The sequence below is a fragment of the Capsicum annuum genome, chromosome 12, assembly GCF_002878395.1.
Source record: "Capsicum annuum cultivar UCD-10X-F1 chromosome 12, UCD10Xv1.1, whole genome shotgun sequence".
In the NCBI taxonomy this organism is placed as follows: domain Eukaryota; kingdom Viridiplantae; phylum Streptophyta; class Magnoliopsida; order Solanales; family Solanaceae; genus Capsicum; species Capsicum annuum.
Window position 1 is genome coordinate 207013049 of NC_061122.1, and position 15000 is coordinate 207028048.

Genomic DNA, 15000 nt, shown 5'->3' on the forward strand with positions numbered 1-15000 from the left:
ATGAGAAGACAAGCAACTTGCCTCATGCACATATTGAACTTTGAAGCTTTCTCTTCCTTCCTCATCAATTTGATGTAACTTGCCGCCTTCTTTGACCCCACTTCCATATGTCCCGTTGCTGGCTTGCTGCCCCTCGGCTCATTAAAAAAGAGGGTAAAATAATCATTAATAAAAAGGGAAAAGGATACTTTATAATCTTTTTAAAAAATAATAGTTTAATTAAGCCTAAGTTTGATATTTGAACAAATAATGTTCAGTCGGCTAAATAAATGTCATTTTATGGTTATTTTTTAATTTTTTTCAATTTGGATCATTTTGATCCACGTAATCCATATATAGTTCATATACGATACTGATACAATCTATATACAATACTGATACAATATTCAACTTGGGCAATTCAACCCTTTTAAAAATATTTTAATCTTTTTTACTATAAATTTTTAAGTTGATCAAATATTCTGCCTTTTTTTCATTGTTTAGAAATAATAATTAAATTATATAAAAACGATATAATTATTAAATAGAATATAAATCTATATAAGATATATGTATAGAAATTGTATAGTTCTATCAAATATGTATATGTACAATATATAGAAAGTGTATACAAATTATATAATTGTTGTATAAAACGTGTAAAAAAAAGTACAGTTATTATATAAATTATGTATCAAAACTGTACAATTTTCATATAGAATATTTATGTATAAGATTTGTATAAAACCTGTATAAAAGTTGTGTAAAAACGGTAGAGAACCAGTCAGTAAATTGAAATGGCTACAAAATGGAATTTAAATTCCATGGTCATTTTCAAGGAAATAGTTTAATTTGAAGTGCAAATGTACAGTTATTATATAAATTACGTATCAAAACTGTATAATTTCCGTATAGAACATTTATGTATAAGATTTGTATAAAACCTGTATAAAAGTTGTGTAAAAAGGGTATAGAACCAGTCAATAAATTAAAATGGCTAGAAAGTGAAATTTAAATTTCATGGCCATTTTCAAGGAAATAGTTTAATTTGAAGTGTCGTTTCTATCCTTTCCCCTAATAAAATAGTATGTTAAAAGAGTTGTTCTAAAAAGTTAAAATAAAGGGAAAAGTATCAATACGTCCCTAAACTTTACGAAAATATTCATATATATCCTCCATTAAAAGTTTAGCTCATTAATATCTTTGTTGTCCAAGTTTCGATTCATATATATTTCTGTTGTCAAGTTTTAGGCCATATATACCTCTGTCGCCGTTAATTGCTTGTTGGAATTTCTCAATCCCCCCCCTTTTTTTCCTTAAGAAATTATATTGCCACATCACTTTTTTATTGTCACATCACATGTAATTAAATTCATCCCTTCTACGCATTAAGCATCCGTCAAATGCTCCCATCTACCTTATAATCTCTTTGAATTTTTTCTAATTTATCGAAACCCCTTTGTTGTATTTTCAGATTCTTGCATAATTGCTCCTCTCATACATACATACATACATACATACATACGTATAAAAGATATCCTCTTAATTGACAACTTTCTTTTGTTGTCTCTATATAGACTGTCGTTTTTTACACTTCTACATCCCAATTTCTCACTTGGATTTTCTGTATTCTTCTTAGTCTTGATGTAAACCTATCAACTGGGTTGGTCCGGTTCAAACCGGCACCGGCCCAGCTATTGTTATTGGGTTTTGGGCCAGTCCAGTACCGATTTAGATCTAAATGGGTCGGTCCGGTCCGAACCCAACAATAAAAAAACTCAATTTAGCTCATGAATAGCCCACTAAGCATAAAATCAATTTTGACCAGTCCAAACCGGTCAAATTCTAAAAAATAATAATGATAAATTCGAAATATGTTTTCCAATATATACCATATATACACACATTTTAGAAAACACATACATATGTATACAATTAAATGAATATATACTACTTTAGAGTTTAGACTTTAGTCTATACTCCATAGAAAAAATATATACACATATATACGTATAATAAAATATATATGAAACAATATGCATACAACATATATACGTTATATATATATATATATATATGTAGGTTTAAAACCGTTAAAGGAAAATAACAGGAATTTAATTCAAAAGCTAGCCACTAAAATAGAGAGGGAGTTTGAAGAAGAGAATATGCAGAGAGACAAATTATTTTCTTGTTAAAAGATCGTCTATAATTGATCACCAACTTAGCAACTTAAATAGTTGCTATTACAACTAAAAATAGGACAAAGAAACAACCTATTTCTACCAAAATTAAAATAACTAATTAGTTTCCTACCAAAGATAAGACTCCTAATTTAACTAGGATTTGTACGTTAAAAAAAGAGTTGGAGAAAAAAGAGAAAAAACAATTGCATTCTTAAAGTAAATTTCAATACTCCTCCTTACTTTATGAAATGCAAACACCAATTCTTTTCCTTAGAAGCTCGAACTTGCTGACTGGAAGTAACTTAGTGAGCAGGTCTGCTAGCCGGTTTTCAAACTTGCAGTAGATTAGAGTTACTTCTCCCTTTTGCTGCACTTCTCTCAAGAAATAGAACTTGATGTTGAAATGTTTGGTCTTCCTAAAAACATCGAATTGTTTAAGATTACAATAGTTTCCTGGTTGTCAACTAGAATCTCAGTACTATCATTTTGTTCCAGATGTAAATCACACATGATCTTTGTGAGCCATAGGGCTTGGTTTACTGCTGCCATTGCTTCTATGAATTCAGCCTCAGCAGTAGATTATGCAACAACGTCCTGTTTCTTAGATGTCTTCTTCTGGGGAGCGTCATCTGATCCTTGATCTATCGTATTATCATTCTGAGAATTCGCGGAACCAACCTTTGCCTTCTGCTTCTTAGAAGCCCTGTTGCAAGGAGTGGCATCTAATCCTTGATTTGTCATATCAACTTTCGTTGTTGGTTTACTAGATTCTTTTCCACTGGCATCTTGTATCAACACATCTCCTTCACTCATATATATATGTGTGGGTGTGTGTATACTACTTTAGAGTCTATAGAAAATATATACACATATATACGTATAATATAATATATATACTACTTGAAATAATATACATACAACATATATACACTATATATATACTACTTTAGAAAATATATACACATGTATACGTTATTAAATATATACTACTATAGAATCTATAGAAAATATATATACATATATACATATAATATTATATATAGATATATATGTATGTATATATATATATATATATATATATATATATATATATATATACACTAAGTCAAATAATATACATACAACATATATATACTATATATATACTACATTAGAAAATATATATACACATGTATACGTTGCTAAATATATACTAATTTAGAGTCTATATAAAATATATACACATATATACGTATAATATAATATATATATATATATATATATATACACACTACTTGAAATAATATACATACAACATATATGCACTATATATATACTACTTTAGAAAACATATATACATGTATACATTATTAAATATATACTACTTTAGAATCTATAGAAAATATATACACATATATACGTATAATATAATATAATATATATACTACTTGAAATAATATACATACAACATATATACGCTATATATATATACTACTTTAGAAAATATATACAAATGTATACGTTAAATATATACTACTTTAGAGTTTATGGAAAATATATACACATATATACATATAACATAATATATAAACTACTTGAAATAATATACATACAACATATATACATTATATACTACTTTGAAAAACATATATGCATGTATACGTTAAATATATACTACTTTAGAATCTATAGAAAATATATACACATATATGTAGAATATATAGTTATATACTACTTAAATACCATTTGCAAGTTCAACTATACATTACATGTTGTAGTACGTTAGAAAATATACATTATACACACATATATACACACAAGATTACACAATGTATACTAATTAATATAATAATACTTGATGTGTTGAACATATATTCAAAAATTTACAATTTTACATACAACACTTAAGAGATAAACTTATAGTATTTTTATATGTCAATACTAGTTGTCTAAGTAATATTTGCTAACATTATTTTTATTTTTTCATTATACGCATATATATTTGTTATGTTTATTACTAAGTGTAAAGTTTGCTAGTAATTTGTTAAAAGTATTTTATTCAAACTAGACATTCAATTTAAATAAAAAAATAAGTAAGGAGTGAATGAATGTTGTATTTTATTGATTGCAAAATGATCCAAAACTTATAATTTACATGAATAAAAAAACTACAAATTTGGCATCATTTTTTCCAGCTCATGCATGTTAATATAAACGGGATCTGCCATAGGAAAGTCAAAATCAATGGGGGCAAAGGCTAAATCATGCATTGGACTTGATTGTGTTGAGTTCTCTCTTGAAGTCATAATTTTTTCAAGATTTTATTCGTCTTTTGGCCCCTCCTCCATTCCTTGATTTCTTCATCCCGCTCTAGTTCAATCTCTAAGGCAAACTAGAACATTCATAGCGTTGCTTCTAAATGAGTGTCGGTTGTCTCCAAGCTGTTGTCGTCCCTGACTAAAAGCGTTCTCCGATGAATGGTTGACATTGGAACATTCAATATATCTCTAGCTAATTTTGAAAGCACCAGAATTGTCTTTCATTATTCTTTCACCAATCCAGTGCTCAGATCCTTGCTCTACGATCCTCTATTGGCTATCAAAGAAAATACTTAAGGTCTTCCTGATAATTTGTTCTATGTGATGAAGGTTGCACCCTGTCCCAAACATTTAAATCAAAAAAGTAATCAGGATAACTACTATGTGTCGACCTTTTAGAAGATGATGGCTCCTCGGGAGCTTGAGGAGCGACAGTTGGAGTGATATTTGTCGGTACGGCTTCAGCAAATAAATCGACATAACGGTTATATAATGCATCCATGTAACTAACAAAAATGCTAGAATACGTTTTTACATAACAAAATTACAATCTATCCAGTGACAAGTAATTGTTAAATAATCATTTTTGTTAACAGCACGACCAAGATCAAAAGTTAAAGCAATTCTACATGGAATATTTTTAATAACACAGATAAATAATAAATATATTGTGCATGGAGTCTAAAAATATCAGTCCGACAAGTACTTCTAGGAATACCTGTAAACATAGGATTATAAATTGCTTGAATATAATGAATAAAAGCATCCGAAGAAGCAAAAGTGAAAGGCAAACAACCCACAACTATCATTTTCGCTATTTCTTCCCGGTTCTTCATTTTATTATAATTCTTAACTAATTGATCGGTTGTTGGGTTCAATCTAGTTTGTTCTGGCCCACCAATTGCCTCACCACCTTGTGCAATACATAACTCTCTTGTGTGTCTATCTCTTAAATGTGTCATCAACGAATCTGTACCTCTTTTACTGCCTCTGATTTTATGCTCATATATAATTTCATAAATATTGCATTGCACCTTACTTTCTCCTTCTATTTTTCGCAAAAAAAATTCATGCAATACTAGTTCTTCTACGAGATCTTGCAGGGGCACGACGGAGAGGAAGGGGAGGAAGATTAATCGATTCGGATCTAACATTAACATTTCCAACTTCGGGTGCCTCACCAATATTTTCATCATCTGTATCTAAATTAACCGTGTCTACTTCATTCTATTCCTCTATACCATAATTTTTCTGAGCTTCTAAATAATTCATATCGTGAACACCTACACCTTCCTCCTCAAAAGATTGACTAACTGGTACCGGAGGCACATAGGTATATCTAGTACTTGAACTACTTCTACTCGAACCGCCACCAATTCTTTTTTTACTACCACTATCACTTTCGGGACAAAAACTTTTGACACTTTTACCGAGGTTTCTTAATTTATCCATATTATAAATTAAACTAAAAAATATTCAAAATACACAAAAATAATAAAAATAAACACCCAACAATTAATACACTAATTAAAAATTAAAAATAAGAGATGGAATGACAATAACAAATTTTGAAAGTATCCAAAAGTTGCAACCTTCCACTTGTATTTGTAATCGCAAAATTAAAAAATAAAATTAAGCACTTTAGGAGATAATTAGAATATTTGCGAGAGATTGAGAATGTGTGAAAAATAATTAAAAATTGTAGGGTATTTATAGAAAAAATTGAATTAATTTTTTTTATATAAATTGGGAAAAGGGCCAATTGGCCGTTAGAGGTCCACAACGGATATAATACAGTTGGGCCTCAACGGTCCAATTGGCCACCAAGTCCAAACGGCTACAACCCATTTTTTTTAATAACCGGGTTGGGCCGGGTAATCAGTGGGCTTGGTTCGGTTATGGCACTAGGCCGGTCCACCGGGCCTATCAGCTGAGACGACCTTGCCCGAGATCGGCGACCCAGTAGCTCGGAGGCCCATCAAGCCGGGTTAAATCTGGACGGGTCCTCTAAACAGGCCAGTTGACAGGTTTATCTTGATGTTAGAATTGACGGTGGTGCGAAAAATAGAGTCGGTTGATATGATACTAAAATAATTTGCAGTCGATAAGTACTTTAATTCTTGATTTTCGTTGCAATTGTGCATTGAGTTTTTATGGGGTATTCTTGATTTTTTTAAATTTTTACTTGATGATTCTTGGGGTTATGCAAGAATCGAATAACACAACAAAGGAATTTAGCCAAATTAGAGAAAATCCAAAGAGATTGTGAGGTAGATGAGAGCATTTGACGGATGATTAATGTGTAGAAGAAGGAGTGAATTTAATTATATGTGATGTGGCAGTTAAAAAGTGATGAGAAAAATATAATTTCCTAAAAGAAAAAGGAAAAAGAGAGTTGAAAATTTTTAGCAAAGCAATTCACGACATAAGGGTATATATGATCCAAAACATGACAACAGGGGTATATATGGCCCAAGACTTGGACGGCAAGGGAATTGGTGAGCTAGACTTTTAACGGAGAATATATCTTAATATTTTCGCAAAATTTAGTGACATATTTGATCCTTTTCCCTAAAATAAAAGTGCTCTGTCTAATATGGTAAATCATTAGGAAGGTTAGTTTTTGTTTATCCTGAAAATGATACAATTTCTTGGATGTCGAAGGCCTTTTTAAGGGACGACCCTTAGTATGTGAATATTAATAAAAATTATAATTTTAAATATACTGAGGGATATCCCTCGCTAAGTTAAATAAAAAAAGAATAAAGCGTCTAGTGCCCTGAACTATGACCAAATTTGCTGCGATACTCTCCAACTTCACAAGGATCTTATTACTCTCCTGAACTCAATTTTAATGTATTGTTATCACCCTTTTTAGCTGACGTGGTACCTTTTTAGCTGATGTGACATCTTTGACGTGAGCCCATTTTAATGTAACTAGTCAAGTGTACATGTGTCGCACGTGTATATCACGTCAAATATTATTTATTGAAAATTGATCAAAAAGTAAATTGTGTAAAAATAATAAATTAAATATTGTGTTAACATAAGTTACTCCTTCACTAATTTTTTTTCATAAAACTATCGAAAGAGAAATAAGGAGCGATATATATTCTAATTTTTAAAAAATAAATGCTACGTTTTATATGAACCAAACTCAAGCAATAACTAATATATGTGATGAGACCTATGTCAAATTATAAACTTTTTGATCACGTTATGTGGTCATAAACTCTCATATAAAATTAAACTTTAAAACAAAATAAATAAGTAAATAAAAAATTTAACACACATTTAGTGTTAAAAAATAAATCAAACTTAGAAACATTCAAGTGCTTCTCAAGAGTTGAACACATTTTTTATGTCAGAAAATAAGTTAAATTTTGGAACTTTTAATTCCTCCTCAATTGCTTGTTTGATGTATTTTTGATGAAAAATAATAGAATATTTTAAAGGCATATGTAGTGATTGTGAAAATAACTACATTTGAAGAGTTACAACAACAGACCCACTGCATTTGAAGAGTTGTTTACTTGTTATTTGTATTTTAAAATCATATCCTAATTTTTTGCTAATTTATTAAATTAGGTTTCTCCTTCATCTTAGCCATCGTTTAAGTTATTGTCACCTTTAAGGAAATAGCTTTTAATCTTTGTGGGTATTAAATTGATTACTTGTAAACTCAAGCAGATGTCAATGTTATAAATATAATAAAATAATAATTTAAAGAATATAGTAATTGATAGTATTGTTGAATTATTATCGTTTTTAGCGGATAAATGCTTTCACTACATGAATTGCAATAGAAGTAATTTCATATAAAAACAGATAATAACGAACATATTAAAAAATAAATAGATGGTAGCAGATAAATGATTTTGAAGAACATATTAAAAAAAAAAAATGCAACGAAAAGTAGAAGAAGAAAAAAGATTTTAAAAAAGAAGCAATGAAAAGTAGACTAAAAAATAAATAATAATAAAAAATAACAAATAGTAATTTATCATAAACTACAATCAAATAGTGAGATATCAACTTTTACACAAAAATTTTTTCAAAGTCGTCCGGCATTCATCTACCGTATGTAATTTACAACAAAACAATACGATAATAGAGAAATTAAAATAATACAATTAAACCTAATATTTATATAAAAAATTTCTCATGTCCGACCAACATTCATCTATCAACCTATAAATTATATATAAAAAAAATGATAATAGAGCTATATATCTTTTTTCCTTTGAGGAATAATAGAGATATCAAAACAATACATGCATTAAACATAACCTTCGCAAGAATTTCCTCAAAGTCGACCGACATTTATCTACCAACGATAAATTGCAACAAAACAATACGATAATAGAGATATAATCATTATAAAAAACTTCAAATATGAAGATCTCATGAAGCCACAAGTATGAATTGCTAAAGAAGCCTTCTTTTGAAAAGTGAATACAATACCTTTCCCTCAAGTCATACGTAATTCAAATCTTTTCTCTCATAAAAACTCTAGAACTTGGTGAAAATTATCACAAATTGCAAGGATCCTATGTTTCGAGTCTTGCATAATTTTTTTGCCCACAATCAATTAATAGAAAGTCTCATAACTTATTTTTTCTCTTCTATAATTATACAACAACAACATAACTATTAACAATATATATATACAACAATAATATAGTCAACGTATACAAAAACCTTATTCCTATAGATCCTCGGTTCACAAGTAATAATTATAAAATAATAACATACTCAGTGCGATAACATATCTTATTTCTACCTTTATGAGACAGAAGAGTTTAATTTTATTAGGTAGAAAGACTATTCTCGGTAGATTCTAAAACAAATAATTACGCTAAAAAAAAAAGAAAAGTTACCAAATTAAGAAGCTCAACTTTTCTCCATGAACATTAATTGCATATAATTGTCATCTATTTTTGCTTTTGATATAACATCTTTCTCCATAACCCCGACGACATTAAAATAATCAAACAAAAAAATCTATTTCTTGAATCTATAATTTGTGAGCCGTTTATATAGCGAATAATATAGTGACTAATGAGGACAATGAGTCCTAGTTGACTTTCTATTACAAAAAATCAAATTAAATACTTCATGTTTGAAGTATTACTTCAACTATGATTCTGCTTACAAAAGAAAAATGAATTCAACCATATAAGAAAAACATATACACACACTTTTACCATAAGATGGTTTAGCTTTCTTCCTTAGTGCATTAAAATAGTTCCACAGCATCAAAGTTGAAAGAAATAATATTTTAAGATGTACAAAAACATCTATTTGTGGCTAGTGAACCGTGTTTTAATAATAACGAAATGCATATTTCATCAAGCACAATATATATTAAAAATGTAAGACCTTTAGAAAATTAATTTGAAGTTTTTGCCCTACGTTAAAAGTATCTTTTTTATTTTAAATTATTTTATATGCATAGGTAGAAAGTATTTTTCACGTTTATTTCAAATTGTTGGTTCTATATTAAAGTATTTAATTTTTTCTTTTTAAATAAAAACTCAATTAACATTTCGATTAGCGTTTTCATTATAATAGACCATCCAAATATTTTTCATATAAAATAAAATTCATTTAACATAAGATAGTGCTAGACATATTTTACAATCATCGACCCAAAATCATTGTCGAATCCTGCTCAAGTGAAAAGACAAAACAATTAGTTATGGTTAATGCTGTTGCAAACTGCTCAAAGTTTAATATATAATTTTCTTTACGTATAAGGATCTGCCTACCTCGTAATTAATTCACGTCCCTATCCCTTAATTTTATCAAAAACAAATAACTTATGTATCTAAATTAACATAATATATTTAACTCATTTGCTTGGATATAAAATTGGAGGCTAGTTGAGCTTTTTTCCAATCATACTTGGAATGGAGGACCACCACTCGCTTCCCCTTTTCCTCCCACGTACATCGTAATAGTACTTAAATTAAATAGAATTGTAAAATATTTTTTTAAAATATAAGATAAAATTTTAATAGATAAAGTGTTAAATATTAAGATTCCTTACGTAAATTAAATGAGGACTTTAATTAATTTCAAAATCATAAAAAAAAAAATTGACAATCATAAAATTATAATGTGGAAAGACAATTTTGTCTATTGCAAAATGTTTTAATGAAGGTTTAAAAGTTCACATCATTTTTCTAAGTGTTTTCACACTTTTAATATATTGTAAATGTAAATATACATATAGATATAGAGTATAGATTAGAAAAAAAGGTGGCCTGATTATCATAATTCATATCCTTATGACTTTTGATGATTAAATTTCTTTACTTATTTAGTATGATCTATATTCTCCGGCTATGATGTCATCAACAAACATTGATATATTTCCCGTGTTGTAATATGATTTTTTCACTATAATTATCATAAATTATATTTAACCCACAAATTTTAATGTAAATTTTGGAGGTTTTCTTTCGTTCTGCGAGCAGCATTGTCCTAGCAAATAAAAGGAAAAGAACGATGGTTAATAATATTTGGGTTTTAGGATTTGTATTTACCAATATTATTTTATGTTACAAAAGGAAAAAAAAATCCAACGAATCAATATCACGGTAGAAGTCTTCAAATTCAATGTATGTAGGTGAAGATCTTAAAATTCAAGCCAAGAAATAAAATAAAACACCACCACATAATTTGATACCATAGTTGATTTTTATTTTTCACAATTTTAAAAAATATTTTTTTGTATATTTAGGTAATCTCTTACTTGGATGACAAGGTTTTTACCTTTAACACTTTGTTTGGCTGGTAGTTACCCATGCCATAGTGTGTGGTATCGTTCTAAGAGTACCATATATTTGTTTTGATTGTCTTTTAAAATATATAATATGATTTAGTTTCATGATTAAGTAAGCATAAAAAGTCTCACTTTATAAGTCCATATAATTAAGAACTGACAAAGATAGAGACGTGACATTTTATTAGTCAATACCAATACTATATCTATATGGGATACACGTTAACAATATTCAAGTTAATTTGTGCAAGAATTCATAAAAGAGAACATGATCGTTTAAAACACTAATGATATACTACATGCACATGGAGAACATTTTGAAGAAATTCTTTTATAATTAAGAAAATTTATCTTAAACCTATATAAAAAATTTAAAAAGAAAAAACTATTTTCTACACCCAACGACCAGCCTTTCTCTTACCATATGAAGAATAGAAATTCAAGGTTTGAGGAACAAAATAAAGCGTGAGAGAATATTAGGATAAATAATTGTAGTCTAAGAATTACCTGATTTTGTTGTGTGTGTTAATAGCGAGGAAGGTCACAAACAACAAACAACTTGCCTGTCAATGTGTTTCACTACTATATAATAGATAATTAAAAGCTGCTTTAATGAAATTTTAGTCGTATTCCGAATCAGTAATTGGAAATACAACAATGATGTTTAGACGATGAAGGGTTTCATGTGATAGTCAAATAAATGTTAAATATTTTATTCAAGAGATTATAGAGATCACATGAATTCATGTAAATTTAAATCGTAAGAAAGAAATTTGACTTACTAAAAAGATGAAGAATTAAAGATTTTCCACAGAAATCTTCTAGGCCTTACTCATGTGGAAGTAGTATATTAATAAAAATAAATAATAACTCACTAAAGTAAGTAAATAAAAACAGTAGTATAAATTAAAGAACTTCAATTTTTGAATGATGATTAAACTAAGCATGAAACAGACGTGAAAAATACTTTCTACCTATGCATGATATATACAAACAAATACCTGATCAGGTAAGGAAATAAAAGTAAAGTGTGTCACATGAATCACGAAAAAAATAAAAAATGTAAGAAGAAGAGTTTGACTCGAAGAAGGGATCTTTGTGAAGTACTTAGGCGCTTTTGATTCGTACATATGAAGGTTCAACTGATGGATACATATATTGAATAAGGGCACTCACAAAATATGGGCGTAAATACATAAATGGAACTACTTAATTATGCTAGAGAAGAAAAATAAAAGCTAAATACTTTTCGCAATACAGAAAGAAAGCAGAATAGAATTTTCTGAAATAGAGACACGCTTTACAATTGTTGCAAAATCCAACCCAAAATAACATGATTCATGGGTTTATCTATAATAAAGGAATATATAACAAGAAAAATGTCAAAAGAGTACTAACAGGCTGGTTCGATCTTTTGTTGCGTCTGCTATGAGCTTCAAGATACTCCTCATACGTCTGTGAAAAAATAAAGGGAAATTTGAATACAATGTACAGTAATATCTTAATCACGACAACATGATTTGTTGGTAGAACTAACAGCTACATAGAGAGATGAAGCTCGCTCGGCTAAAATCATCAACAAACTTTGAGAAAGTACGGAAGAGTTTCATCTTTTTAACAACTACAAAAATCTTTTTAGATACATGACTACAAACTTGGAATGCACCAAAACAGTCCTAAAACAGTCCGCAACTCAAGCACAAAACATGCCCCTAACAACTACACAACACGACTAACAATAACAGGAAGAATTCCAGGTATTTATACTGGTGGAGCATGACAGAGTGCTCATGCTACTTTCTATGGTGGCAGTGATGCCTCTGGTACTATGGGTATGTCATCATTTCCCTTGTAAATTGTAACCTTCTACTTGTAACTCACTAACTACCATTTTTCTTGGTGTTTTTTGTTTCTCCGTCTTTTTCTATAAACAATGTACCTGAAATGCTCCAGTTCTACTCAATTTGTGATCTGTTTTCCCTAAAATTGAGGGGGTTTCTCCTTATTCTTATGTATTTAATATGCTTGAAATGCTCCAATTCTACTCTTTTTTGTTGTTTTTCTAGAATTTTTGTTTCATTTTTCAAAGAAATGCAAGTTACTTAGTAAATCTATGATTATTTCACTATTTCTCGCTCTAATTAAGCTTGTCAGTTCTTCTTTACTAAATGTACTTGAAATGCTCAATTTATACTCCATTTTGCTCTTTTTCTCTACCATTTTTGTTCCATTTTTCAGAGAAATGCAAGTCACACTGTAAATCTATGGGTATCTCATCATTTCTCACTCTAATTAAGCTTGTTACTTCAACTCAGGAACCACCATTTTGCAAAATGTACTTGAAATGCCTAATTTCTACTCTATTTAGCTATTATTCTCTAGTATTTCGATTCCATGTTGAATGAAATGCAAGTTAATTTGTAGATCTAAAAGCATAATGCATCTAAACTCAAGACTAATTTTGTCATTGTGATGCATCCACAAGGTGTTTTGAACACCAAATCAACCACCCAAACTATATTAACAACAAGAAGATAATCAACAGAATATGAACAACAATATTATAAGAACAACAACAACACAACAAGTGATTCTTACAATTTCAGAGTTCAGCACAATTCCAATGGCCGGCCGACGGAGTTAATTTCGAGGAAAAATGACTGGAGTCGATTGGTCGGCGTATCAATTGACCTTGAGTTAATTTTTTTTTTTTGGGTTAACACAGTGAAAGTTGATTTGGGGGAATGTGAGAGAGAGGGAGATTTTGGGGGAATGGAAGGTGAATTAAAAAATGAGGAAAAATTTTGGTCAATGGAAAAAAAAATGAGGGAAATTTTTTTAATGGTATAGGCTATTTTTTCTATTTATAGTGGGGGTTTAAACCCCCACAAATTTATAAATTTTAGCGGTGACTTTTTAACCCCTGCATTTTATATAATTTTACGGGGGTTAAAATAATCCACGCAACCCCCCTCCCCCTCCGCAATTTGAACTGCTTTTTTGTAGTGACTGGTTCTGTTGAAATGCAACTATAAATGGAGCATTAAGATTAAGAGTGTAAAAGCTTAAGCATAATACCAAACTCAGTTTTTAAAATTTTCCAGAAAATCTCTGCGTGAATTCGCAAAAGTAATTCAAAACAAAATGAAGTTTGCAAAAATTCAGAATAGATTTGCAATCTTTTTTTTGAAAAAGTTTGACGTAAGCACACAATAATATAAGGTACATTGCAGTCCATGTTAAATATGTTTCAAAAAGACTAGTACAATATTCAAATGGAACTACAATAAGACTGTAGAATCTATGTTGAATCATCGTTTGACGAAGTTATTAGGGCTTGAGTTTCTCTTTTGGCTAGGCATCTTATACATACATACACACATATATATACATATATAAAATCTATGTTGAATCATCATTTGACGAAGTTATTAGGGCTTGAGTTTCTCTTTTGGCTAGGCATCTTACACACACATATATACGAATTAACCAATGTATAGATGTTGACGTAGATTCTAATCTTTTTGTCCATCAAGAACTGCCTATTACTGACTCACACAAGTTAAAAAATCCTAATGATAAGAGTAATTTTATCATATTATAATTTGAATATAATGAATTTAATGTTTCAAAAAATGTATTGGATAATAAATTGTATTTAATGTTAAGGGTAATATTGACAGAAATTGATAAATTATCTATTGATTTTTCAAACTGGACAAATATTATTGGACATCTATTTTTAATATAG

The 15000-nt window shown here is 29.2% G+C and overlaps 1 long non-coding RNA gene across 1 annotated transcript; it reads right to left on the reverse strand.

The window, feature by feature from the left end:
• Positions 1-12492: 12492 nt before the first annotated feature.
• Positions 12493-14357, reverse strand: LOC124889362. The gene is made up of 2 exons (XR_007048302.1): positions 13848-14357; positions 12493-12704 (listed from the first exon to the last, which is right to left on the reverse strand). It is a non-coding gene; the product is annotated as an uncharacterized LOC124889362 (long non-coding RNA).
• Between the last annotated feature and the right edge of the window lie 643 nt (positions 14358-15000).